General features: G+C 47.7%; 1 protein-coding gene across 5 annotated transcripts in view; it reads right to left on the bottom strand.

The window, feature by feature from the left end:
• JCAD (junctional cadherin 5 associated) overlaps positions 1-25,761 on the bottom strand; it is a 66,523-nt gene that overhangs the window by 28,591 nt on the left and 12,171 nt on the right. The window contains exons 1-2 of one of the 5 annotated variants that reach the window (XM_040591064.1): positions 4,278-4,351; positions 3,594-3,654 (exon numbers count right to left, since the gene is read on the bottom strand). The exons of 1 other annotated variant lie outside the window; for it this stretch is intronic. The gene's annotated coding sequence lies outside the window, so the exon portion shown is untranslated. Of the gene's footprint in view, positions 1-3,593; positions 3,655-4,277; positions 4,381-25,761 lie in introns of those variants that run through there. 3 more of the 5 variants (XM_040591070.1, XM_040591065.1, XM_040591069.1) reach the window with 3 other exon arrangements.

Here is a 25,761-nt window from a genome sequence, read left to right as displayed (position 1 = left end):
GGGAGGAGAAGAGGAGAAAGTCTTAAAGAGTTTATTTAACTCTCAGTAGGTAGTTATTCCTGTCTTGTATCTCACCAGTGCAGATGCATCAGCAAACCCGCTGTGGCATGAGAGAGAGTGCAGAGCATCTCCTGGGGGAGACCTTAATGAGTGACAGCTGCTCTCCAGGCATTGCCAGCCTGTTTGTTAGGAGGTTTCAGGTTGTATTTCAAAGTTTGCCTTCTCAGATTTATGAAGAAAAAATGGTAGAGCGCTAGATTTTTTGTTTTGATTTAAGTAATGTGGGTGTTTGAGCACTGGGTTCACACAATGCTGAAATACGTGTCTGACTTCATGGATGGGAGTTTGCATCTGAAATATGGTTGATTTTTAAATATGCCATGGACCAACCCAGCCCTGACTGAGCACTGATTTGCTGAGGCTCATAAGCATCCAAATAGAAGCAAATGCATAAAAGGAGAGAGGAAACATCCGTGCATGCACAGATACCACTGTTCATATTAGCTGGTTTTCAAAATATCAACAGCTTGCTTCACCGATGACAGAGCAGCACGTTACTCCACTGAAAACAGCCCAGATATTTTTCAGAGAGGGAGCAATTGTTAAAGAGCACTCACTGCTACTCTGTGCTCCAGATATAACCAGTCCTTACACCAATTGGCAGCATATGGTGTATTTCCTCAAATGACAGCTTTTGTTTGTCACAACAGGAGAAAAAAATAGTACATTTATTAAACAAAGCGTAATTAGCCAACTCTTTCCCTCCCAAAAAGGAACTGCAGAAGACAGTATTTTTTAGGACTGCGACAAATGTTTCTATGCTGTTTACAACACTTCAGTATGGAAAAATCCACTCTGGTGGAACAAAGCACATGGGATCACATTCGTTGCTCATACCTTAAAATCAAAATGTTAAGAGCTGATCATCTCAGCTAAAATACCTATGGGCAAAGTGCTAATAAGGTACTCCAATGCTGGGACTACATGGATCATTAGTATTGTTTGCATTTTTTTTTTTAACAGAAAAGCTCTCCATCTGTACAAACCAAAAAAAAAAAAAAAAAAAAAAGGATCTCAACAAGAACCGTATTAAATCTTTCAAAGTACAAATTTTTAATAAAGGATCTATCACATAGTTGAACTTCTCTGAGGTGACAGTGACATGACTTATAGAGCCAGGGCTCCGTGATCAAAAGGATTACACACATTAACATCCTACTAATCACAGCAGGACAGGCCGGCCCATCAGGCCAGGACTCACGGAGGAGAGATCCATAAACAAACACTTTCTCCCGCTCACAACCGTGGCTGGGAGTGGAGGCGTTCCAAGGTTGGTGTGGTCTTCTCCTCTTTCAAAGAGATAAGGATTGTGTCTGCTGGAGTAAATAAATTCTCAGCATAGTCTGACACATCTGTTTGTTTACTGATTTTCAGACACTACCATCCTCTCCTGTGTTGTTATCCCTTTTATATTACCCTTGTATGTATAATCAAATGCCCTTTCTTCTGGATTGACCCTCTGCTTCTTCCTGTATTATAGATGCCTTTGATCTTCCTTTCTTGCATCTGTGTGTCCTGCCTTGTAGTCTCAGCAGGATTTCCCCCCCGACCCCTTGCTCTACCAGAAAATAAATGCCAAAGTAGCATTTATATGCGTTAGTGTAGAAAAAAATAAGAGAGATGCTCGAGAAGCCTACATGCGAGTGCCACCGTGCTGCTGAGGCACTGCACGTGCTGGGTAGTGCTGCCTACCCATAAGGTAAACCCAGGCTGATGAAAGAAAGGTGACCCGGCTCCTGAGCACGGATCAGCCCCCTGACCCAACAAGGTGAGCAGCCATCATCGTGACAGGGAAAGAGGGACCATCCTAAAATTTCAGAAATGGCTGTTAATTTTTCCCCCTTTGTCACACACATGGGGACTTGCAGGGTGCCCTCAGCACTTTCAAAAAGCAGAACTCAGCCTTTATAGTTTTTTTTCTTTTTTTTTTTTACTAGCTCAGATTTCAAAACCCCTTCCCTTGCCCCATCATTTGAGATGGTCCAAGTTATGGCTGACAGATGCTATTAATAGCCTAACTGTAATACACTTGGGCAACAAACAGGCTGCTGCTGATTTTGCTTTTCTACAAGCACTGCCAGTACCAAGAGAACTCGGAGTTATCTCTAGGTAGATGTGAAAAGATGCCACCAGTTCACACGGAGACCTTAAGATCACAGCAAGACAGCTGAAAGGCTGACCAACCCCTTCCTTCATAGCTGGAACTGGTGAGTAAGCTTCCCCAGCAAGCCTGAGACCACTAGCTCTTGAAACAAAGCACAATAACAAGGTTGCAGAAAGTGAGATAACCCTTTCCACTCAAGAAGTGCAAAACAACATCTGTTAAAAAACAAATAAACCAGTGTAATGGCTTCAGCAAGAGACCCAGAGGATTTTAGAGATGCAGCTCGTGGCTTGGTCAACACATTGTGAACAGCAAATTAGAAGAAAACAATTGCTTCATACCAAGCTCTCCCACCCCTGAACTCCCTCAAGGTTAATTAGGATGGCCTCTGGCCAAATTAATTAGAAGAGGAGATTTGGGCAGGACTTTGCTACGCACTCGTAACTAATTCCAAGGTGACTGAGAAGTTCAGAAATAAAGCCTGCTTGGCAAAACCCAAGCTCACATGTGCCATGGCATTTCTCTGACAGTCAGGAGAAACACTTAAATGTAATCTTCCCCTGACTAACAGCTAAGGCAGAAGAATTTTCTGCATCCTTCCCACTGAACAATATGCCCTTGTTTATTTTCTGTGTGCTTTTTAGGTCATAAGAGGCCAGTGAAATTATGCATCTAAAGAACAATATACTACTGTAATATGCCACTTGATACACACAGCCCGGCAGACGGAACAATCCGTCTTTTCCAAGAGCTGGCAAATACATGTTGCAGCATGGAGAAATCCTGAACATTACCATAGGAATGGAGGATGCAGAAGTGGGCCCAGCCTTTGAAACAACACACTAAATTGGTATTTTAGTTGGTATTATGACATGCCCCGATGGCACTGCTTAGGAGAGCATCCTGCCTCAGGAGAGACAGCCCTGCCCAGCTTCTGTACCCCATGGCAGAAGCCCACCTTGACCTCCTGTGGACTTTGCATCCTTGGCAAAGGGGATAGCTAGCAGGATCACAATTTTTTTCCTCCAAGTGGTACCACAGTGAGTGGTAGGACTGCAAGAGCATAGCAGGGTAGGGCAGATCTAGCCTCTGTGATTACAAACTAAGCACTGGCACAAGTTCGGGGCTCTCACAGTGGCTGCATCTCTGAACTGCAGAGCCCTTCTCTGTCATTTGTCTGATATTCTTTATATGAAGCTGGAAAGTTGCTATTTTCCATGTGTCTGTTACCCACAAACAGCAACAGTGTTTCTGGGCAGAATCCGAACTTCCAAAGCAACAAAGAGAAAATGCTTCAGCCCATGCAAAGAAATATAGCTGAATACTTTTCGGCAGGACACAATTCTCATTGTCACTAACCAAGATTTAATGACTTGACTGTGTGGATCAGACTGACTACTCAGAACAGTTACATTGCATTTTCACTTACAGATGCTGAAGTAACTTAACATGTAGGGTCCGGGCCACTAAAAAGCCATTATTCTCGACTCCTGACAAAAAAGAAAGGGAAAAAAAAATTCCAAACCCTTAATAGATGCAAGAGTCCTTTGGCACAGATCCAGCAGCAGACTAAGGCCATAATTTGTAATTCTGAGGCAATTATGAAGTGACATAACAGCACAGATCTCCTTCTGACATAACGGTGCTTTTTTTTTTTTTTTGTCTCCTTTGCAACAGTACACGGCTTCAAACAACCACGAAAAAGGAAATAACCCACAAGATCTACTTGACCACTCTGTAAATCCCAGAATGAGAATAAACACCAGGAGGGGCGGCAGCTGGTGTTCCCGACCCCGGTGCCACACGGCGGTGGGCGGCAGCGAAGGTGAGCGGCTCCCGGGAGCGGCAGCCACCACCCTGCCCGGGCGGCCGCCCAGGGGTCCCCAGGGGAGCGGGCCCTGCGCAGGGCTCGGGACGGCCCGGAGAGCCCTCGGGAGCGATGGGCGACGGGGGTGAGAGCAGCGAGCAGGTGCAAAGCGCACGGAGCGGCGATGGGAACCCCCCGGTGCCGCGCGTCTGCCGCCCGCCCCGGGACACCGCCGAGCCCCGCCGCCCGCCCGCCCGCCGCCCCGCCGGCAGCCCGCTGCCCCCGCCGCGCCCCGCCGGCACTCACCTCTCCGGGCGGCCGCCGCAGGACCCTCGGTGGCGGCTGGGGCCGCCGCGCTCAGCGGCCGCGGCAGCCGGGAGGCGCCAGCCCGCGGCGGGGCGGGGGCCGGTCCCGCCCCCCCAGTCCCGTCCCGTCCCGTCCCGCCCCCCCGCCCCGCCCGCGGGCTCGGCGCATCCCGGCCGGGTAGCGCTGGTCACTGCACCGGGGAGACGTTGCAGAATAGGTTTTCCCTGCCTCCCCCCCGCCTCCCCTTTTTGAATTTTTTTGTTCATTTTTTGCCCTGGTTTTTTGGTTTTGCTTTCCCGCTGCACCCGCTCCGGCCCCGCGCAGAGCAGCCCTGGCACAGCCCGGGTGGCCGCGGCACGGTGCCCGCGTCGCTCCGCAGGGTCCCCAGCACCGTGGGGCCGGGGCGGCTCCCGGGGCAGCAGCGCATCAGATCCCCACCCGCGGAGCCGTGCTCACGGCACGGGGAAGCGCTGCTTTGCCCTCAGCAAGCCTCAGGCAGCAGCCCTCGCAGGCAGCAGCCCTCGCAGGCAGCAGCCCTCGCAGGCGTTACACGCTGGTTTCCCAGCCCGGGATCCACCGATCCTCCTTGAACCCATCCCTGTAAACACGTTGCCTTGTGCGCTGGGGAGCTGATGTCCTGCGCTATCGGTGAAGCGTGGGTGAGGCACTTGCAAGCTAAAAAAGGCGAGCCCCGGTTAGCTTCAGGGACCAAAGCCCACCCATCACAGTCTGTTCCCTGGGCGCTTCACAGCAAAGCCGAGTCGAGGACGTGTCCAGAGGCACTGCATCCTTCCAGAGAGGTAACCCAGAAGGGCCTGAGCCAGGAGCCTGCCCCGGCAGCGCCAGGTCTGCCAGGAATATGCCCTTACATGAGGCAGGTTGTTTTATATGTAAAGTTGAACAGGCACCTACCTCCTCCTCTCTCTCGCTGCAGCTGAGCTCAGTCCATGGCTCAGCTGAGAAGACAGACATCAAATTGCTCAGCACAAGGAAAATCTGCAGAAGGGAAGACTGGAGTCCCTCAAGGATGGAGAGGGACCAGAGGATACCCTTTTGAAACTCGCTGTGCCCGCTGGCACCCAGTTGCATGCCCAAAGGGCTTGTACTCTCCATGGTTTTCTCTATGACATCTGCAAACATTTTTGAAGCGTTGCTGGCTGGCTGCTTCCCCATGTCTCCCCTCCCTGTCATTTATTCAGCCTCTAGAAACAGGTGAATGATTTGCAAATCTGTTTTGGTTTAATGACACTCTTGAAAAAGTGTGTTTGTGAATCATTTACTTCAGTAATTGCTTGCGTCCATCAGCTGCTGACTATGTCTTAACTGACTTTTACCCTAGGCAGTGCTTTACACATGTTCATAAATTGAGTCCTGTTCAGTACGTGCTCTACTTAATAGCGGGAAAACAAGGGCAGTGAAGTTACTTGATGAGTCCAAGGTCACAAAGAAGTCTGCAGGAGAGCCCAGAACCATATACAGGTTTCCTGGTGCCCCGATTTTGTAGGGTGCTGGGAGTAATTGTCATTGACCTGCTTTACTGTGGACATCTCCTTTTGTCTTCCAGCAGTGAAGCTCTGAGCCTGCAGCTGCTGACAAATGAACCATCCACCAAGGGCAATGCCACTGGTGGCAAGGGGACCTCCAGCAGGACCCCGTGCAGACACCTTACACCCCGTCCCTGCAGGGCACCTGCAGAGTTCTCCATGGCTTTGCTGGTTGGGAAACTCCCATATTTTCCCATGGTAAAGCCTTGTACCTGACACAGTGAATCAGTAGAAAGTTTAGGGTTTGTCACAGAGCAGCTCCTTGTGGGTGTGACGATAACATGGGTTTCCATCAAGGAAACCGTGCTGGCACAAGTTAGTTTATTATTTTAATATCTTGAGTCTGACAGGCAAATTGGGAGTTGTGGGTTTTTTAAATACCTGTCTCTACTGTCTTGTATGAAAAAAATTCCAGGATGATTTTCTCATCTGCATGGCTGCAGCTCTAAGCTGTTTTCTCTCCTTGGTTGTAGGAGAGAGTCCTGTTTACAGCCCTCCTTCCTGAGCCAAAAAGTTTTTTCTCCCTGTTGGGCAGTTACAATGCACCACACTGAGCAGGTCCTTGCTGCTGGAGCTCTCAGTTTGCTGTTGGGGAAGTTGCTGCGGCACTGGCTTTAGGGTTTGGGAAGAGGAACGGCACAGGCTGGAGCTGCCACTCCAGCAAAGGAAATCTGGATAATTTACTGAACAACGTCAAGGTGAAGGGAAGGGACAACTTTTTGTCTTCAGGAGGTCACAGCCTGCAGAGAGTACAATAAAAGCATAGAGGACAGCACACCTCAGAGCTGCCTCTCTGCACCTGGGGGTATTTTTTGTTACACCTCTTCTGAGAACACTTCATAGGCTGCAAAGGGAGGTGCAGCCCTTGGAAGAAGGCACTTCTGCAAATTTGTTTGGAGACCTGCAGTCACTGAAGATTTCCCCTGAGTGAAGTCAAAAGACCTTGAGTTGAGAAACAGAGCTTTCCTCCTAAAAAAAGAAAACTGCCACCTGTGCTTCTAGCTCTCCTGTTAAAGAGCAAAGCCTGAAAACCCAGGCTGAACAAAGCTCCACAGTCAGACACCAGAAAGCAAATTGCCTGATTTTTGAGACAATCTGAGGGATGTCCTGGGCTGGATTCACAATGACCGATGTCAGCTGGCAGCCCCAAATTTTGTCCAAGCAGGATTGCCCAGGGGGCTGGTGTAGTGCATGAAGCCATCAGTCAGTTGTTTGGGAAGCCTGAGTGCTGTGCTCCTCAGCAGCAGCAAGGCTTTTTTTAGGGACTCCCTTTGCTCCTGCTGTGTCTTGTCCTGTGCCTGCTAGAGAGCAAAGTCTTTGGGCAGATGTTGCTTCTGGTTTTGCCTTAACTCAGTGTCCAGGTAAATGGGGTTGTGGTCTCAGGTAGCTACTGCCATGCAGACTGTGACTGCCAGGAGAAGGGCAAAGATGAAGAAAAACAGAGGCGGCAGGAAAACGATTTTGCTTTTTGATGGTCGGAGTAAAAGTTCACAATTGATAGAGCATTGATTGCTCCCCTGCAAAGCCCACAGTCCTGCAGCCACCTGAGATCTCCCTCTCCTGGCTCTTTCTGAGAAAGGGACCATAGTCACACATTCTTCAGTTCAGAGCTTCAGCCTCAAAAAGTCTGGAAGAACTACATATGGCTGTGAGAGGAGTGTACAGATGGGGTTTGCAGAAGAGAAAAGAGTGATAAAGCCTCTGCTTTGCTACAGAGGACTCCTGAGGTGGGTGAAAATCAGTGTGATGGGGCAGGGGGACATGACGGGACAACAGAGAGAGCTGTTATTGCCCCACTGCTTTGCATGGCTTGCAGGGAGCAAGGAGAAGGGCAAAGAAGCCACGAATGAAAAGCTGGTGGTGGCTGTATGAGGCAAAGGTGGGTATCTGGACAGGAGCACAGAGGGGCTGCACAAACCCAGCAAGCAGTAGCGCCGTTCCCTGTGCCACAGCGGTCAGGTTCAGATCAGCCTCCCACAGGACACGGTAGAGCGAGACTGTGTGCCTGGGCAAGAAGGGAACGCCAGGGCCCAGCTCCTCGGGAGACACGGCGCAGCGCCTGCAAGTCTGCGTGAGTGGCCGTTATGGACACAAATCGTGGAAAACAGGAACACACAAACATGAGAGACAGGCCAGATGGGAGAAATACAGATGAATTAATGCACAGGGAAGGGAAAAGGAAAAACACACAGGCATGCTGCACACCAGCCAGCTCTTCAGCAGCAGCACTGCTGCGTGCCATTGCTGTGATGAGTGACTGGGAAGTCCTGCTCTGCTCAGTGCAAGTTATTACTCCTTTATGCTTTTATAATTCTTTCTGGCCTCAAAACCTCCCTGAGTCCACTGTTTATGTTTTACATCCCATTGTCAGTGTTGCTGCTTGGGGCCAAAGCTTTCTTGCCATTCCTACACAGGTTGTTGCAAGGCTTGGAGCCTCATTTCCAGCGGTGATCCTACATTAGCAGTTTTTACATTGAAATCAATCAGATTTCTTCATAACTTGGTGTGGTTTGAAGTGACTAGGTGCATTAATTATTCCCTGAAAGACTGTAACAGTTTTTGTCTTAGATCCAGTTGCCGGGAATGTATTTAGGAACATACACTGAAATCACCACATACCTGAAGTTTACCATAACTAACTAGCCACAGATGTGCTATTAAATCCATGCTTATTTTTTCCTCTTGTCCGTCCTATATGGCATGTTACAGCCATGATATATTAAACTTTCTTAGAACAGATGCTAGTCATAAACAAAACAGCTATTACCCTTTTGCAAGAAAACATGTCACATTACCCATCCTGCCAGTAATCACCTGTTTATAGAATTGGCACCTCTTTTTAGTTTGGAACAGAGGAGCTTCAGATATTTTATTGCTACATCAAGGGAAACACTAAGCATTGCTGGGGAGAGGGTATGTTTTCATTTGCCAGTTCTTTGGTGCTTCTTTGGCTGTATTTTGACCTGGTATTTGGGGATTCAGTTCTTGAACTACTTTATCACTTCCTAAGCATCCCAAAGAAGCAGATGGGATGGGTGTATATTGAATAGAGGGAAATAGTTGACGATGCCGGGTGGTGACCATTCTGCAAGGACAATTTAATACACAACAATCGGTGTCTGTGCAAGGTGTTGGACCCCAGGCTGATGGGGAGGAGTAATGGTGCACTGATGGAGAATATTTTCCTTTAGATGTAAAGACTCAGCTATCATGTCTGCTGGATATACCTCAGAGTCCTACAGTATGACATGTGAATGTGTGCTGGAGGGAGGAAAAAATGAGAAAAAAGCGCTAAAAAATAAGACTAGTTACCACAGAGGAAGTGTACACCCATACCCTGTGTGTTCCCGAACATTGTGAAGACTGCCAAAAAGGCTAAGAGGTGTGGCACACAAATTAGCCATCAGAATTTAGCTGGTTTACGTTTGGGAAAATTAAGTAGTGCTTCCAAAACTTTTGAAGTGCTAAATATTGTTAAAATAATCCTTACAGCTCTTTCACTCAAGGACTTGGCTCAGGATGCTCAGCAAATATTAATGAGTTTCTCATCATAACACCCAGGAGAGAGATGGGAAGTTATCACAGTAATTAGCCCCGTCACCCAGCTGAGGAACAGAACAGTTAGGCCTCATTTTTCAGGAGAGTTTCCTGACCAAAATATTTGTACAGTCGCTCTGTTGAAAAGCTCTCTAGAAGGGTTAGGAGCCCTAGCTGGCCTCCCAGCAAGGTGTCGAGCCTGGGGAGGGAGAGGGTCATCCCCAAAGGTAGGGGAAGATGAAAGAGGAATAGTTACCCAGTAGCAGAGCATATTGATGTTGGATCTATCCTATTTTCCTAGTTTAAAATTTGGATGCTTGCCACTCTAAAGAAGGCTAATCCCTACATTGACTTAATAAAGTAATATAGATTTGATGCATTATGTACAAGGGTACACAAGCGGTACAGCACAGATATTGTAGCCCCATTGATCTCCAGGAGGGTACCTCTGGAGGCTGAGCTGTGACTGCCACGTTGTCATTCCTGTTAGTGATGTGGGCTTCACTCATTAGGGAGTGAAGTCTCAGACACTGGGAGGTGGGGTCACGGCTGAGAGGTGTGCAGCTGGGAAAAGGTCTTTTTCCAAGCGCAGGCAAGGTTTTAGCCTGATTTCTCTATTCAAAAAGCAGGGGTTAGCAAGAGCTGTGGGTCCCATTAACATCACTGTGTGGACTAGTGCTGGTAGAAAACACACTTCAAATAAGGTAAAAGAAGAGCAAGCCCTGGTCAGATGTCATGTATTACCACAAGATGTTGATGATCTCCAGGGAAATGCCCACTTTGCCATTACCTGTGAGCACTCAGTGACTCCCAGCCAACACTCAGCAGCCCATCAGGTCATGCCTGATAGCTGTTGATATCAGGTCTAGTCAAGCAGGAGGATGCACCCTGTCCTCCCACCAAATTTCTAGCTACAGCTCAGTACCATCCAACTGTGACTCCAGATGTACTTGGCAAGTTCAGACACTGACCTGCTGGAGTTACAGTGAAGGATGAGAACAAATCTAGGTTGCCCACAGGCATTAGCTAAAAAAAAATCTTTGCCCTTTTCATGAAAGCAATTGCAAATCTACTCTGAAAAAAAAGGAAAGCAACTTCATCTTCAAAACAGCTGCAAACATATGCTTAGCAATATAGAAAATTTAATCTGCACACACACAGAGTAGGCTGAGCAGCTTTATCTGAGAGAATAGCATCTGAAATAGCAGGGCACCTGGGGGAGGAGGTGCACGAGGCCAGGGTGATAAAGGTATGTGAAGTAATGTAGAAACAGGAGAGGTGGTTTGGGAATGTCTCCTCCCTTTCCTGAATGTATATGTATAAAAAATTCCCTGTAAGATGGCAAATACAGTACTGATAAAAGGATTCTTATTTATTTTCACTGATACAAGTAGGCTGTGAAAGTCACTGCTGTACGATACAACTGAAGCCCTGAGGTTTGTAAGGAACAAACAAAAACATATACCAATGGCAAAAGAACCTATACATTACAGCAGTAAATATGAAGAAATAGAGCCTAGAGGGATTACACTCTTCCAAGCTTTGGCCAGACCATAATTACTGGGAAAGTAAAGGAAACCTGCCCTGGAGCAGGTTACCCCCTTCCCCCAGCCTTGGTCGCTGCCGTTTAGAGAGGCACGGAGATGCTGAGGGACCTGTGCACAGCCAGGCAGCGGCACGCAGCGGGGCGGGCAGTCAGGCCGGCAGCTCTAGGCATGCTATTGGCATGATAGTCCTCTTGCTTGTCTTCAGAAGCAGGAGATAAATGCCTTTGAGTGACCACCCTTCCCACAGCGCTGACCATGCTTTGAGCGGTGTGGCTTTGGGTGCTGCTAGTGCTGGAGCCTCTACAGCAAGCCCTTCCCCACGGAGCGCAGGTTCACACAAGGGAGAAGGGACCATCACTGAAATGGTGCGTTTTAATACAAAACCGACCACAGCACACAGTAAAAAAGCTGCTTTTATAAATGCTCTGTAGCGTATTTCTTATTAGTTCCATAAAGACTGAAATAATAGCTATTCAAGTTTAACTCACCAATTTTGGCTTTTTCTGTGGTAACATTGATTTTTAAATCGTATGTTTCAGAAGGCAGCGCTGTCCTTTCTGACACAATCCCTCCCTCCCGTAGGTCTGCACGAGGTGGTTTTATGAAATCAAGGGGAGACAACTATCTATAGTAGGTTGTTTGAGTTTTTTCATGAGAGAAGTTGAGCCCGGTAGCAAGGGCAGAGCATGAAGAAAGTCTTGTCTGTAACAGGAGTACTCAAAAAGTGCAACAAGAGTTTGCAAGACCCCTTCATGCCAGCGCGTTCCCACCAAAAGCCTCACCCAAAAAGCTGAAATTACAGTCCTTCTCTGTTAAAGAGAAAAAATGTGAGAATGGCTTGTAATTTTTGAACCAGAAAAGCTATGTTTATCCTCCAAAGAATAGCCCCTTGAAGATGTGGCTGTCATCCAGGGTTAAAGAGCAGGCAGAAAGCCCACAGAGGGACAGGCCCTCAGCAGCTCAACACCCAGCACCAGGCATCTGTCTCCTCGGGCGAAGGGATGCTCCTGTTATCTATCTGATACATACCAGAGTGTCGCGGCTTTCCGTATCCAAACACATCTTGACACTGGAGATTACACAGATCCCAGAGCTCTGGAGTAAGGCCAGGGACGCGCACCCGCCCCCCGCTCACCGCCACGGGAGGAGGCAGAGGCAGTGTGGAGAATCATTATCAGAGAGCAATGACATGTCACGGCCGTCTTGAATGGGCCGGGGGGTCAAGGGATTATGACTCAAATCCATTCTTCATAGAAAAAATCTTTTCCAAATGCCTGACTTAAAGCTATGAAATCACACAGGGAGCGTGCTGTTATCTGTGGGGGTGGTACAGACACTCCTCTGCTTCAAGTGGGGATTCAAAAAAAGAAAAATATAGCTGTGCAGAGCATCTCTGTTGCACAGAGTCATGCTTGCCAAGCTTCTTTCCTTCCCCCCACACCCACTGGTGGACAGGTTTAGAGGAGTGAGTGGGGTTGTGTCTTTAGCCCCACAGTAATAAACTTGCCTTATGCACATACATTTTAGTCTTGAATTTAACTCTTACTTGCTCTCAGATTATTTTACAGCAGGTTATGCACTTCTGCAGATACTGCTGTCATCCCCATTTCTGACCTGTTCTCCATTGGAATTGCTTGTGGAGGGACTGGAGGGCAGACGCTTTTTTGGAAGAGTACTTTTGCCAAGAGGTTATCTGAGCAGCGTTAGAGAAACACAGTTTTGCTCAATAACCTTTTAAGTTACAGCAACTATGCAAAGGATTACAGCACCAACACCAGAATGTCAGCCTGCACCATGAAGGTTTGCAGGTCTGCAGGGACTGTATTTGGGTTTGAAAGTCATTGAAATATTTTAATTATCTTGAAGAAGTTGATACTGATGTTACAAAGAAATCCTGCTTGGAAGGTAGAAAAATTAAAGCTCTCATACTAAAATGCTTTTCTTGTAAAGTTGAATTCTTCCATTTCCTTCCTTCATTCCAGGACCAGAGAGAAAATGGAACCAAGCATCAAAATAATAGGAGACTGTTTTTAGGCAAAGCTTCATTCAGATTAATCAGAAGGCATCCATATGCATTTTACTAGGTTATCTTGTTCTGAGGCCACCTTTTATGCAATTTATGCAGCCCCTGACTCACCAGTGGAAATTACACCTGTACCTTGTCGCATTTTCTGTGCTTTGGATCAGAAACTGCCACCATGGAAGCCTTAATTTATCCCATCTTTTCTTTCACTGGCTCAAGCTTCACCCTTGATATTTGGACATATTGCAGCGCTGTGATGCAGAAGTGCCGTGCAGGCTCTCCTTAGGAGGCAGGCTGTTTAAAGACCAGGATGCTGCGACACATTTATACCATGCACTCTTTAATCGTATTGCTACCCTGCGTAAGCCCAGCCATCCACACAGGAAAGTCCCTGCTCTGGGGGTCCCACACCCCTCTGTCCAGATGGGGTGGGGCCTCACAAGACCTGCTTTCACCTCAGGAAGACTTGAACCTAGGAGGAGATCATTCATTCAAACTGTTCTGAGTGCCTTGCCTGTCCTGGGGAAGGCTCTGGGAGAAAAGCAGCCAGGCAGCCTCCGAATGAACTGTGGTTTGAAAGGAGGTTAAACCTCCCCTGCACATGCAGCTTATAGCCAGCCAGGCAACATCAGAGAAGCCAAGCTGCATCCGCTCCAAGGAGAAAGTTAAAATAGAAATGAGTCTTCTTACTTCAGCTCTGCCTTTTGTTGTGCCCTGCAGGCAGCGTTCACCTGAGACTGTGTATCCTCCCAAGTCAGAGTACGCTCGCCTAAGTGAAAAATGGCACACACAGCCTTACCCCTTAATTCCCATCATTTCTAGAAGAGCCTCGGTCTGCCTTCTGTTCAACATGAGCTTAGTGGTCATGAGCAGTACCACAAACCATGTCAGTACTTGACACATCTCAGAAAAGAAGCTGAAAAGCGAGTTGCAAAGCTCAGTGCAGAGCTCAGGTCCTTACAAGTGGCCACTCCATATTTAAGGAAAGGCAAATAATCATCACAGAAATAACAATACTGCTTTAAGATGCTGTCCTCCTCTACCCGCCAGGAGCCATCTTCCTCTTTAACAGTGTCAGATGCAGGGATAGTGAGAGATGCAAATCCCTTTCCACACCAACCCAGTGGTACTAGCCTGGCTAGGTTTCTGGAGTGCACTAGGCTGACGGCTTTGCAGTGAAGCCAGTGAGGAAAGTTCTGCTGGGGGGTGTTTCCTTGTAGAAATGATGAAGGAAACAGCTAGGGGTAATGACACCATAACCCAGTACAGCTGTTTCTGCAGTGATCATTTGTTCACATCCTAGGATGCACTGAAAGAGCAGCTTGGAGCATTTCTGTTGCTGCTTATCCTCTGACTGGGCTGTTGTTAATGCAACACTCACTCAATGAAGTGTTTGGGATGAAGTCCAAAAAAACACTTAGGTGCCTAAATCCAAGACAGCCATTCACAGCTGCCTAAGGACTTAGGTTCCCCCTTTTGTATGCCCCTTCCCAGAGTCTCTTAAAAAACCCAGACTTCCACAATGGGGTGACTCTAGGTGCTGCCAGCTTAGCTGGGCTTGGCTGCCAGAGCCTGCCTCCCACCTCTCTGCCATCCAGCCCTGCAGGAAAGGTGGCTGTGTTTGGCATCACACAGATGCTCTGTGACTGTGCCCTGGGCTCTGAATTCAGCAGTTGCAGGTGCTGTTGCTCAGACTGTGTCTGGTGCTGCTCTTCCTCGTTGGTATAACCACCATGGAGGGGGTGCTGCTGGCTGGCTCTCTGCAGCCAGAGTCACGATGACTATGGCACAAGGATGACTTGATGCTGATGAGGGAAGAGGCTGCCACTAGCCTGGCTTGAGCACATTTTCCCCCATGTAGCACTCCTCTCCCTCCCTAAGAAGAGTCCAGGGTAGAAGCGATGGACATATGTATCACAGAAAACAGATGTTCCCGCTTCCACTGCCCTTGCTACTGATGGTCTGACAGGGACTGGTGGAGCCAGGTGGACTCCGCAGTCTGGCAGCTGCTGTGTGTGTGGAAGCTGGGTGGGTCATGGGATGCCAGGCTCAGAGCCACTCATGGTGCCACCCATCAATAAAGCTGCATGAGAACAGCTTAAACTCATTACTAACACGGCGTAAAGTTTCTCCATTTACCAACTCTTCTACTACATTGCAGAGTATACCTGTTCATGTGCCCCTTTGCTCAAGACAGAGTTCAAAATAGTTACAGAAATCTGGTTATTGAAGTCCAGTGATTTACAGGGATCACCAGAGAGTGTAGTTTCTCTTCTACTACACCTTATATTCACCTTACTCCCAAAAAAGCCAATTACTTCCCAGGAAGTTCTTGGGGTACCAATGATGAGCTGAGACACGTGTGCTGGGAACTCATTACCTGGGGTGGAAACACCCCTTCCCACTGCCTGGCCATCTGTTTGGGTGATCTGACAGGCGTCTTTCAACTGCATTCATGTGTCTTGCCATGAGAACATTAAGCTTTGCCAGGTTTCTCCTCTTGTCTGATAAAGCAGTTAGAGGTCCGTGTAACAGATACTTGTACTTTTCAAATATATGTCTCAGGTAGGGCTCTACACGTGCAAGCTGTTTTTCTCATTAAGCCCTTCAGTTACTGCCGTTTACCTAAATCCATGCTGGACTGTAAAAGGCTTAATCGATGTAACACATTCACTCCTGATGATGTCAGGCAGCCACCACACCAATCTAACAGATGAGCTGATCTGATAGCCAGTAGATTTGGGATGGCAAGCAAGGTTTATCATGTTAAACCAGGTACCATCAGCACTTTTCAGTCCTGCAAAAATGCTTCGATTTTTCATAAAGCTATTACTGAGACATGTAAGGAAAACACGAGATCTGAGCTCCTTCCAGCTCCAACCTTCTGTTGCTGGCTCCTCTTCAGGAGGAGGCATGTTTCTGAAATTATTTCAAAGATGAGATTTGGTGTCTTCTCTGCCTACATGCATCCTCAGCAGGAAAGAGCAGCAGAAGAAGGAAGACTGAGGGCTACTGTGAGATGGAAAATGAATCTTCTGTAGATCTGTCCATGCATATGTATCTGGCTGGGCCCCGTCCTCCAGCCATGCTCCAATCCATGTTTCGAAGGGACCATGCTTCCTTCTCAAATTACTGGCGCTGGCAGAGCAGCACAGCTGGCAAGTGAGCTTTCAGGAATGTCTTCATCCTTCACAATTCATATGAAATAGGTCCAAGTAGTAATATTCTTGGAGAGCCAGATACACAGATTTTGCAAATGTTGGGAGCAGCAAAACGCGCTATTAATAAAACAGTCACACTGCTCTTGGTTTTTTTCTTGTAATAATTGTAAGCAGAAGTTTTCTTTTGTCTTGGTCAAGTCTCTGTTGCTTCAAGTTCAGAGCTGTCAGAGGCAGCTGAGCAAGGGACCTTTGTGCAGTGGACAGCAATATCTAATCCAGCATGTGCCATTAGTTGACTCTGGTACGTTCAGTGGAAGAGTGAAGAGGGCAGCTTGTCTGAGGACTCACTCTCCCAACAACTGTTAACACTATTGCAGCTCAGAGTAGCTTGCCAAAGGTGTCTTGGCTTACAGAAAAAAATGGATATTTTTTTGATGCGTACAAACATATCCATGAATGTATACAAATGGTAAAAGCTAGTATTACATCAACTGTCATATTTATTAATCTATTAATGATAACTTATTGTAACAGGGTACCTTCAATAGGGAGAAATAAAGGACATATTCTCAAAATACTGGGAACCAGATACCAAGAAGGAGCTGCTCGTAAGTGTCTTTTTTATGCTCATCCAAACGTTGTGAAATAAGGTTGGTGCGTTCTGGCAGTATAAGTCTGCTTAAGAGGGAATATTTTGTTCTGATAGTCAATAAATTTTCCCTACACATTTTCAACAGGTAAGTCTCAACAGCTTCCATTAAGGATCCAAGTCTTTGTGCTCCAGAGGCCAAAGCACCCACCATTTCTCCTCATTTGTGATTTGACAAGTTTATCATTTACACTATGGTGTGTGTCTTTGAAAGGAAATCCTGGTGGAATTAACCAATACTAGATGTCAGGTGCAGCAGGAAAACATGCAGCGGAGCATATTTATGTCAGAGAGAGACTTGTGTGCTTAGGTACACTGCAGTGGATATTGCTGAAAAGGGCAGCTTTTCTGCAAAGTTCTGTTAGATCCCCTCAGCAGGAAACAATTATCTGTAATACCAGTTTCCCACAGAATCTCGCAAATCCTTCCCTACAGGGATTTCACCTTTCATTGTTTCCTCTGCACAGGACAGAAAATCCAACTGCAGTGGTACAAAATCAGATCTGAGTCATATTTTTTTTCAGCCTCTGGCAGCTGAAGGGAATAATCTCATCTTTGACTAGAAGAAGGTGGGCAAACAGAATAAGGGCTGGTGACCTGAGTCCCACGGTGACCTCCAGAGGTCCCTTCCCAATGCACCTGCTTCATTGTGTGATGCCCAAAAGGAGCGGGGTGGAGGGTGCAGCTGGGGGGTCCCTGCTTTGGGGGCACTCATGCCTTGGCAGCAGAAGGGGTCCAAATCCAGGCATGCCAGGGCCCTGAAACATTCATGGGAAGGAGCACTGCCCTAACGAGTGCCTGTCAGGAGGAGCACCTCACAACAGCTGCCACCTCCCCATGTATCCTCGGCATCCCCGTGGCAGAGCTCCTGGCTGCCTTGAACCAGCTACTCTTTTTCTTTCAGCTGTGGCAGTGCGGGGTTAGGAGGAGAATTACAGCCATGGTAACCAGGAGGCATATTTTCAGTGGGTTTTCTGCATTTTTCGCCTTTGTCCCTGTCCCCTCTTTCAAAGCGAGGTATTCTCACTGCATGGCTTCCTGACAGTTTGGGCACAGCCCTGCCTGCGCAGGCAGTCCCAGAACTAACCCACAACACGTGTGGGGGTCCGCTCCCTTCTCCCATGTGAGAAAGAAACCCTGAGCTCAGCATGGGGGTGCTCAGACCCCGTACTGGGCAGCACGCGCCCAGGGAAAGCAGATGTGTGAGGTTCTCTGGGAAGGTGGGCATACAGTCAGAGAAGGGACTTGTCTCTTCGAGCAGTTTGGCATATTCAGAGCTACCATATGCCAAGGTTTCCTAGCAGAATCCACCTTTTCCCACCTCTACAGACATTTCTGGGGTGGAGGCAGAAATAAGGACTTTGCCCATGTGGTTAGGGATGTGGGTAGGACGACCCTGGGAGCACAAGACAGTTTGCTGTCCCCAGTACTTGGCAGCCCAGCAGCAGCGGGACCTGGCCTGCTGACTGCAGGTACAAATAACCAGTTAGATGTTTTAGCTGCATTTCCCACCAAGAGGAGGCTGGTGAGGTTGTGGTCTGTCCATCTGCCTCTGGCAGCATGTGACTGCCAACCACTTTCTCCCAGTCCTGATGGGGAGATGTTTCAAGACCATGAAGTCCCCATGGGCTTGGGACATACAGTGAGATGGATCCGTCCCCAGCACCAGCTGCCCTTTGCCCAGGCAAGTGCTGGCTGCTGGGGAGGGCAGCAGGAGCCATAAAGCAGTGGCCAGGGCATCATGAAGAGCCATACCCTGCAGAAAAGCAACCTCACAGGCTGCTACGAGCAAATCCATCACTATTTGTCCATTTCTGTTCCGAGCTGTTTATTAACTCCAGCCCAGATGACCTGACATTCAGGTAAGCCGGATCTGATTTTCTGGCTGAGGGAGCCCTCAGATCTTTACTATTTCCAACGAGATTTCATCATGGGAAGCACATTGCCCTCTGAGGCCTGATCTTCAATACCAGCAGCAGAAAGCACCAAGCACGCCCAGCTGCCAGCTAAAGGAAACTCAGACCTTTGCTAAGCTCTGGCTGCAAAACAGGGATGAGAAGGAATGTAGAAGCAGCCCTTGGACACAGCACCCCCTGAAGGGGCTGAGCTGGGGAGGCCCATCAGTGCCCATGGGTGATCCAGGGTGCAGCTGCTCCCCTGCACAGCTGGCACGGGAGGATGCTCATCCCTCTCCAAAATGCAGGCTGTGCCAGAGGGTCGCTGGTGTTGTGCTCCTGGTGCCGCTCCGGTGTGAACTGCTTCAGCAAGGCATGCAGGAAAGGCAGGAGGCACATGGGCAACTGCAAAGGCTTTGGGGGTAAAGGCAGAGGGACAAACAAGGGGAAAACAACAAACAGGAACAACTCTCCTTGATATTTTTCAAGTTGTTAGGTACCTGATACCAGACACTGACAAATGAAATTCAAATGTCTCAAGGTATTTTGTTTTTCAAAAATTGGAAACTTCCGTTGGAGAAAAACTTGTTCAAAAGCAACATTTTCCTGCAACAAGTGACTTAAGAAAACAATGACAAAGCCCCTTATTTTGGGAAGAACGTTTTTAAGTCACAAAACTTCAAGTAGTTCCTCTCCCCACTGCAGATGCTGTCAGACATGCCCAAAACATGCATGTGTATATAGAGCTATGATTTACTCTTTACGATTTTTTCATTGTTGGCCTTGAAGCTGCAGGAGAGCTACCTTGTTTCATCCTCAGCTGAAGGGGATACAAAATATGATGCTACTGTCTAAGAAGTGTGAGTACAATTGTGGAGGCACACAGACCTGCAACACTGAAATTCAAAGCTATGGAGCAATTCTGCAGGGCTATTAATATCATTGATGTTCATGCCTGATCATCCTTTTGTATTTATAGTCATTTTACTTGCTAGAATTCTCTAGCAATTTTTAATTTTAAAAAATTTCATTTCCCACTTGAGATCTCAGAGGAATGGGGTGAAAATGTCATTTGCATGATAATCAAGGTCTCCTTCAAGGGAAGGGTAGGATCTGGAGCCACAATCCAACAAGAGTGGGAATATCCATCAAAAGTTTGTCCACTTAATTCCAGATCCAGGTGATGACAAAACGTTTGTTTTGTAGAAACCAGGAGAGCAACAGCCAAAGGGAAAAGATCTGTTACGGTGAGCTCCGCACACTGGAAAGCCCTGCTGCAGTGGTCGCAGGGGGGAAATGAGGACAGTGTCAGGCTGCTCTCCCTGCCTGTGGCAGGCGGGAGGTGAAGCACAGCAGTGAGGCAGTCAAGGTGGGCAGCAGGGCAGGCTGCGGGGAGTTGCAAAGAGGTTTGACAAGCACTGTCGGGGGGGCACATGGAGCTGAGCCTGCCTGAGAGAAGGAGAAGCTGATGAGCCTCCCTGGGAGCTGGTGAGCCCCCAGGACTGCAGCTCTCCAAGCAGAGCTTCTACCTTGCCCTTGCCTTGCCAAAGTCTGGGAGGGGGGTTTGTGGCACCAGGTCTCAACACCTTTATAGAGGATTTCTATTTTTCAGCCTCAGTGTTTAGTTCTTATTTTAAGTTTGACATTTTGACTCAGTTGCAGCGTAGCCGTGATGTCCCATGACATGCTACAACATTTACAAAAATCAACAACAGTCCCAGTCCTTCATTGACTAGAACCACTCCTGGTTATTTCTGCGTGCAATGGGAGAAGCAGGGATCTTGGCCTGCCTCCGCAATATGTCCTTGAGGAGGTTGTAATTATTGAATTGGGGGTTGTAGTCTTTCTGCTGGGCGTGCTCTGACTGACAGCCCGGGCCAGCCAGCACTTCTCTCCTTCATAATAGTGGAAGCTTATCTGCCTGCAGTGCCAATAAAAATAAATCATCTGGTTGCCTTATGCTCTGTGTGGATGAGAACAGAGTCATCAGTGGTCTGTGTACTTCTAAGCTAACTTTACGCCCACGGCATTCTTTTTTTTTTAAATCAAATTGCAGGATTTTGAAGAGGCTACTATGTACTGGAGAAAAATGGATGGCTGAGGCTCAGTGTGTGCGAATGATGAGGTTACAATACATTCATTGTTCAGTTTGAATAGTGGTTTTTCAAATTAGATTTGCATGTATGAGTGTAATGTTCTCATTGACTAGAATGATGCACAATAGACCACCCACAATTTGGGAGAGTGCTATGAGTTTGTCCCTCTGTGGGCAGGCATCACTTAGTTCTCCATCCCCGTTCTGTCAATATCTCTTCAGCCTGTCCTTAATCATTCCTTCTAGATGAGCTGGAAACATAGCTGGATCACACAATTTTCCATGGTGGCCTCATATGCAGTTAAAAGATGATTTCAAGTTGAGAGTCCTCAAAACCTGGAGAGTTGAGACCTGTACCACTGATCCAAAATCCAACTTCAGCATTTTCCACTCATTCAGTGTGGGAGTAAATCAGGATTTATTCTTCTGAAGTCAGAGATTTGCATGACTTTAAAGTAGAGTACATGCCTCATCTGTCAAGGGGGAACCATGTAGCAGGTTAATGTTTTTTTGCAATATACTGGGGGTCTCAGCTGCTCTGCAGTAGTTTTGTCACCGTCCCTATTACCAGCCCTCCTACTTTCATAAAAAAGTAAGTGTGCAAGCAGGCAAATACGATGCAGTTTGTGGAGGAATCACTCCCACTCAGGTGGCATTGAGATAAAATTATACAACTTGAAGTTACCGAGGGCACAACCTCCGGCTGTATTTCCATCTGGAACATATGTTGCTCCCCCCTCCCCCAGCTCTTGTTGGGAAGATGCTTGGACAGGTTGTTATTTATGTCGGTGCAAACTGGTGGTACCAGGCATGTCTCTGTGGTAGTGAAGGAAAGTATTACTGCCGGCATCGCTGTGCAGCATATGTATGTGATGAGATAATAGACATCTGGCACTGAGCGGTTACTGAGGCTCTGTACATCCCTTGTTTCATACTTTTGTGCAGAAAAGCTACCTCCAGCACAGTATATGACTATGGTCTGGAGTAATAAATTAAAGATTGTATTGGTCCTCATGAAGCACTGAGCTGTGTAACCCTGCTTTCAGGTCCACAGCTTTGCACTTGTACCCAGATGCTCCCAGGGACATTGATGCATGAAGAGGGACTCGGGAAGCTCTCAGGTGTCTGTGGGCTTACTCCTTAAGATTTGCTTTGCTTCCTCTCTTCATCTGCTCTTGGGCTGGATGTCTCACACCTGAGACCCCGCAGGTGATGCATGCTGTCTGGCTAAGTCTTCCTGCACGAGCATCCACAACCACAGCCCAGGCACCCGTCACCTCCCCATCCCACACCGCTGCTGACAACTCACTGTCCAGGAGGCAGGGTGTGCTGGCTGTTTTCTGGGCCCAAACAGACATGAATGCCACATCTCCCACTTCTGGGACAGATGAGCGTTCAGGTCCCGGCGCGAGGGGCAGGTTGTGCATTGCATCCAACTGCTGTTTAGGCTACACACCCTAAAAAATCATGTTATTAACTCAATGTTAACATACAGTTAATCTTATTTCCAAATGAGGAGATTACAGATGCCATTGTTCACTACTGTTGAGAAGCATGAGATGACTATGGCGATGCCATTGCAGAACATACAGTAGATTCAAGTCTGTGATGGGGCATTGCCAGCTCAGAATCCCTCAGGATGGGTACAGGACCAAATTCAACTCTCTCTTGCACTGCCCTGCAGCTAAACTGACTTCATTTTGCATCCCTGTGGTTTTATGTGGTAAACTGGTGAGATATTTGATCTCCAGTACCAAGAATAGGAACCAAGTGTCTGATTCCAGTGCATGATATTCTGCAAGCATCTACTTGAGTAGCCAGGTCTGAGTAAAAAAAGAAATCAAACAGAGGGATGTGGAAAAATCTCTTTATGCCTATAAAAGGATCACTTCAAAACCACAGGATTTTGTATAGGAACCTTTTTCCTTAAATAGTAGAAACAGTCTCTGGGTACATTCCATCAGTGTAAAAAATGGAGGTTAGAGGAGAGCCTCTGTGTCCGGCAGCAGTTTCCTCTCCTTCTGTCTCTCCTTTTCCTCCCCTTGCCACACGTTACCTTGTGTTAGCCCCAGAAACTGTGCTTGTAGGAAGCATGAAAGCAGTATAAATGCAATATATATATTTATAGACATTGATATAATCAAATGCATACATATATGCATATATATGTTGTGTAGTTAAAGAGGATCTGCATGGTGGGATTTTTCTGCATTTTTCAGGAAACACCCTTCTGTCCCATTTTCCCACCAAGATAAACAAAACTTGGCTGTGAATTTTGCTGGGTGGCTAAAACCCCAGCACAGGCTCCTACTGCAGGCTCATGCTGCAGCCTCCTCCCGCCCGCTACCAGCCAGAAGACAGGGAAATGAAACCTAAAGCCCTTCAGCAGCACCTGCATAAGGGCAGTGGACCAAATCCTGCCACGCAAAACCCTGCTGACATCACGGGGATTAGATGGTCTGCTAATCAGGGCACTGGGATTGGTGTCAATCTTTTACTTAGGATGTGATGCTGAGTCCCGCAGTGGGCAGCATGGGGTAGCTGGGGCTGGGAAGGGACTGGGTCCCCCTGGGGATGAGCAGCCATGGGGGTGGCACTGGGCTTTGGGGTGCCCTGTGTGTGCTGCCATGGGGAGGAGGAGGAATGTGGGACCAGCTCTCCTCGGGCACTGGACTCTGGTAACGTTCAGGGCAAGGGTCCTGCCGCTGCCCTTTCCAGCTTGGGTCTCCCAGGGCAGCAGAGGACAGGAGGGGGGAGAAATTTTCTGTGACTTTGGGGTTCAGTGGCCCCTTTGCAGCAGGTTTGTCTAAGGGTGGGGTGGGAAAGGAGTCAAAAGCTTTCCATCTTCAAACTGGACACAGGCTCAGTCCAGACTGAAACCTTTTTGGGCGGTTGTTTAGAAACCGGGGTTACGTTTTTAGTACTTTATAAGAGGAGTCTCATGTGTTTACATTAATATGATGAAAATGGCATGCAGAAGGGTCTCTGGGGACTCAGACTGGCTCCAGTCCATCCCTTCACCCCATGCCTAAGCCAGTCCTTACAGATGTCTGGATAACCTGTTCTTAAAAACCTCTAATAACAGAACCTCCACAGTCTCTTGGGACAAAGTATTTCAGCGTTTTACTACTCTTACTGTTAGCAACATTTCTCAAATCTGTCTAACTCTTTCTTAACTCCCTCCCAGCCAGACGCAGTACACACCCTCCCTGAAACTGCAGCATGTGGCTGCTGTCTACAGCCGGGACAGAGAGCAGTTATTTACTTCCATTTTGCTCAGCCCCTTATGTGTCTGAAAGCTATTATTTCTCCCTTCAGACATCTGTTCTTTATTCAAACCCAGTTTCTTTAGCCTACCTTCCTGCACATACCTGAATACACCTTTCTTGAGGAATAGCATCCCCATCCATAAAAAAAAATCTCTAGGTGAAGTCTCACACTAACAGTGGGAGCTGAACAGATGGAAAGGAGATGTCTTGCATGCTGTATTTCTATTTATATACTCCACAGTGGAGTTTGGGGGATTTTTTTTCCCAACAGTAAGATATTATAGGTACTTAGTCAGCCTGTGACCCATCACAGCCGCAGGTCCTCAGAGCCAGCAGCAGCCCAGGCAGCCAGCACCAGCCTGGCTCAGGGATGCTGGGGAGAGCTGTGCATTCATCCCTCCCAGACTGCATCTTAGGGCTTTTCAGTCCCTATCTCCAGTTTGTCATTCCTGCAACCCACAGCCAGCACAGCCCTGCTGCAACTGCGACAAGCACATTGCTCTATTTTGCCATTGCCTCAGCTGTAAGTCAACATGCAGGTTAGTTCTGGGATGAAGGGAGACCTCCAGGGTCCCATTCTAGGCAGTCCCCTAGAAAACGTGGAATTATTGACACCTTCCACATACAACTTCACCCTTCACCCATAATGGCTTCACCCTTCCCATAGTAGTTTCACTCCAACCCCATTTCTGCTTGCTCATGTAAGGGATGACAAGGTTGGTAGAAACCAGGAGGAAAAGGTGCTGGGGTGAGAGTGCACCCACATACCCCACAGGTGAAGCCTGGGGTGGCACAGCAGGTAGCACCTGCAGAGTGGGAGCTGTGGGAGCTGCAGGCTGCACAGCACCGAGGAGAGAGAAGGGGGAGCAGCTACTCAGAGCATGGGCCCTGCTGTGGGAAAGCTTTGTACCCCAGTCTTGGTGTCCCACAGAGCCACACATGGGCTGGCCCAGGCAGGGCTTCAAATGGGGCAGGGGCTGTGCTGTGGCAAGGCAAAACATGCGAGGGGCTGGGAAGCAGGAGTTGGAAGCGAGGTGCTCCCTTTCAGCGCATGCTACTCAGTTCTGTTACTGTAATCAATATTGGCAACCTCGCCATGGTAAAAGCTGTGCATATAGCTGGGCACCTCCAGAATGGCTATGTTTCCACTTCATGGACCCTTGCACCTTTTGCCAAGTCCTGTCCTCTCCAGAGTGAATAGGCCTTGTGCTGCACATCCACAAGTTCCTAGTAAAGTTGTTAGTGCAATTAGAAAAAGATGAAAAGTACCTCTGAAGCAATTGCTCGATCTCCTTTTCAAAGAGCAACACATACAGTCAGAGACACGCTGCTGGAGAAAGTGTACTCCATGTACTGGTCTAGCAAACACCTCCTGAACATTTTTTAATGTGACCTGGCAGCAGACCAGGGTAAATGGCATGTTCTTTTTCCAGTGCTTTGTCCCAAAGTGTGTATTTCAGAGGCTTAAAAGAACAGTCAGTCAATTAAATGTGATAAACGAGGCCATTTGTCACCAGCATTTTAGCTTTTCTTTTAAAGTATAAAACGAGATAATGAGCAGGGCTTGAAGAAATCCTTTGTGGTGTTGGGAGCCAAGGGCACATGATATACAGAACGGATTTTCTGCCTCTCCCATCATGAGAATGCGATCTGACAATACTCTCCCTCGTGACACAGAAATCAGAGACAATGTTAAGAGGGGGGGAAAAAATCACTAATGGTTGAAAAAACAGTGACATGTTACAATGGAGATAAGAAAAGAAA

The sequence above is a fragment of the Falco naumanni genome, chromosome 4 (assembly GCF_017639655.2).
Source record: "Falco naumanni isolate bFalNau1 chromosome 4, bFalNau1.pat, whole genome shotgun sequence".
In the NCBI taxonomy this organism is placed as follows: domain Eukaryota; kingdom Metazoa; phylum Chordata; class Aves; order Falconiformes; family Falconidae; genus Falco; species Falco naumanni.
This window is presented reverse-complemented; position numbering and strand designations above follow the sequence as displayed.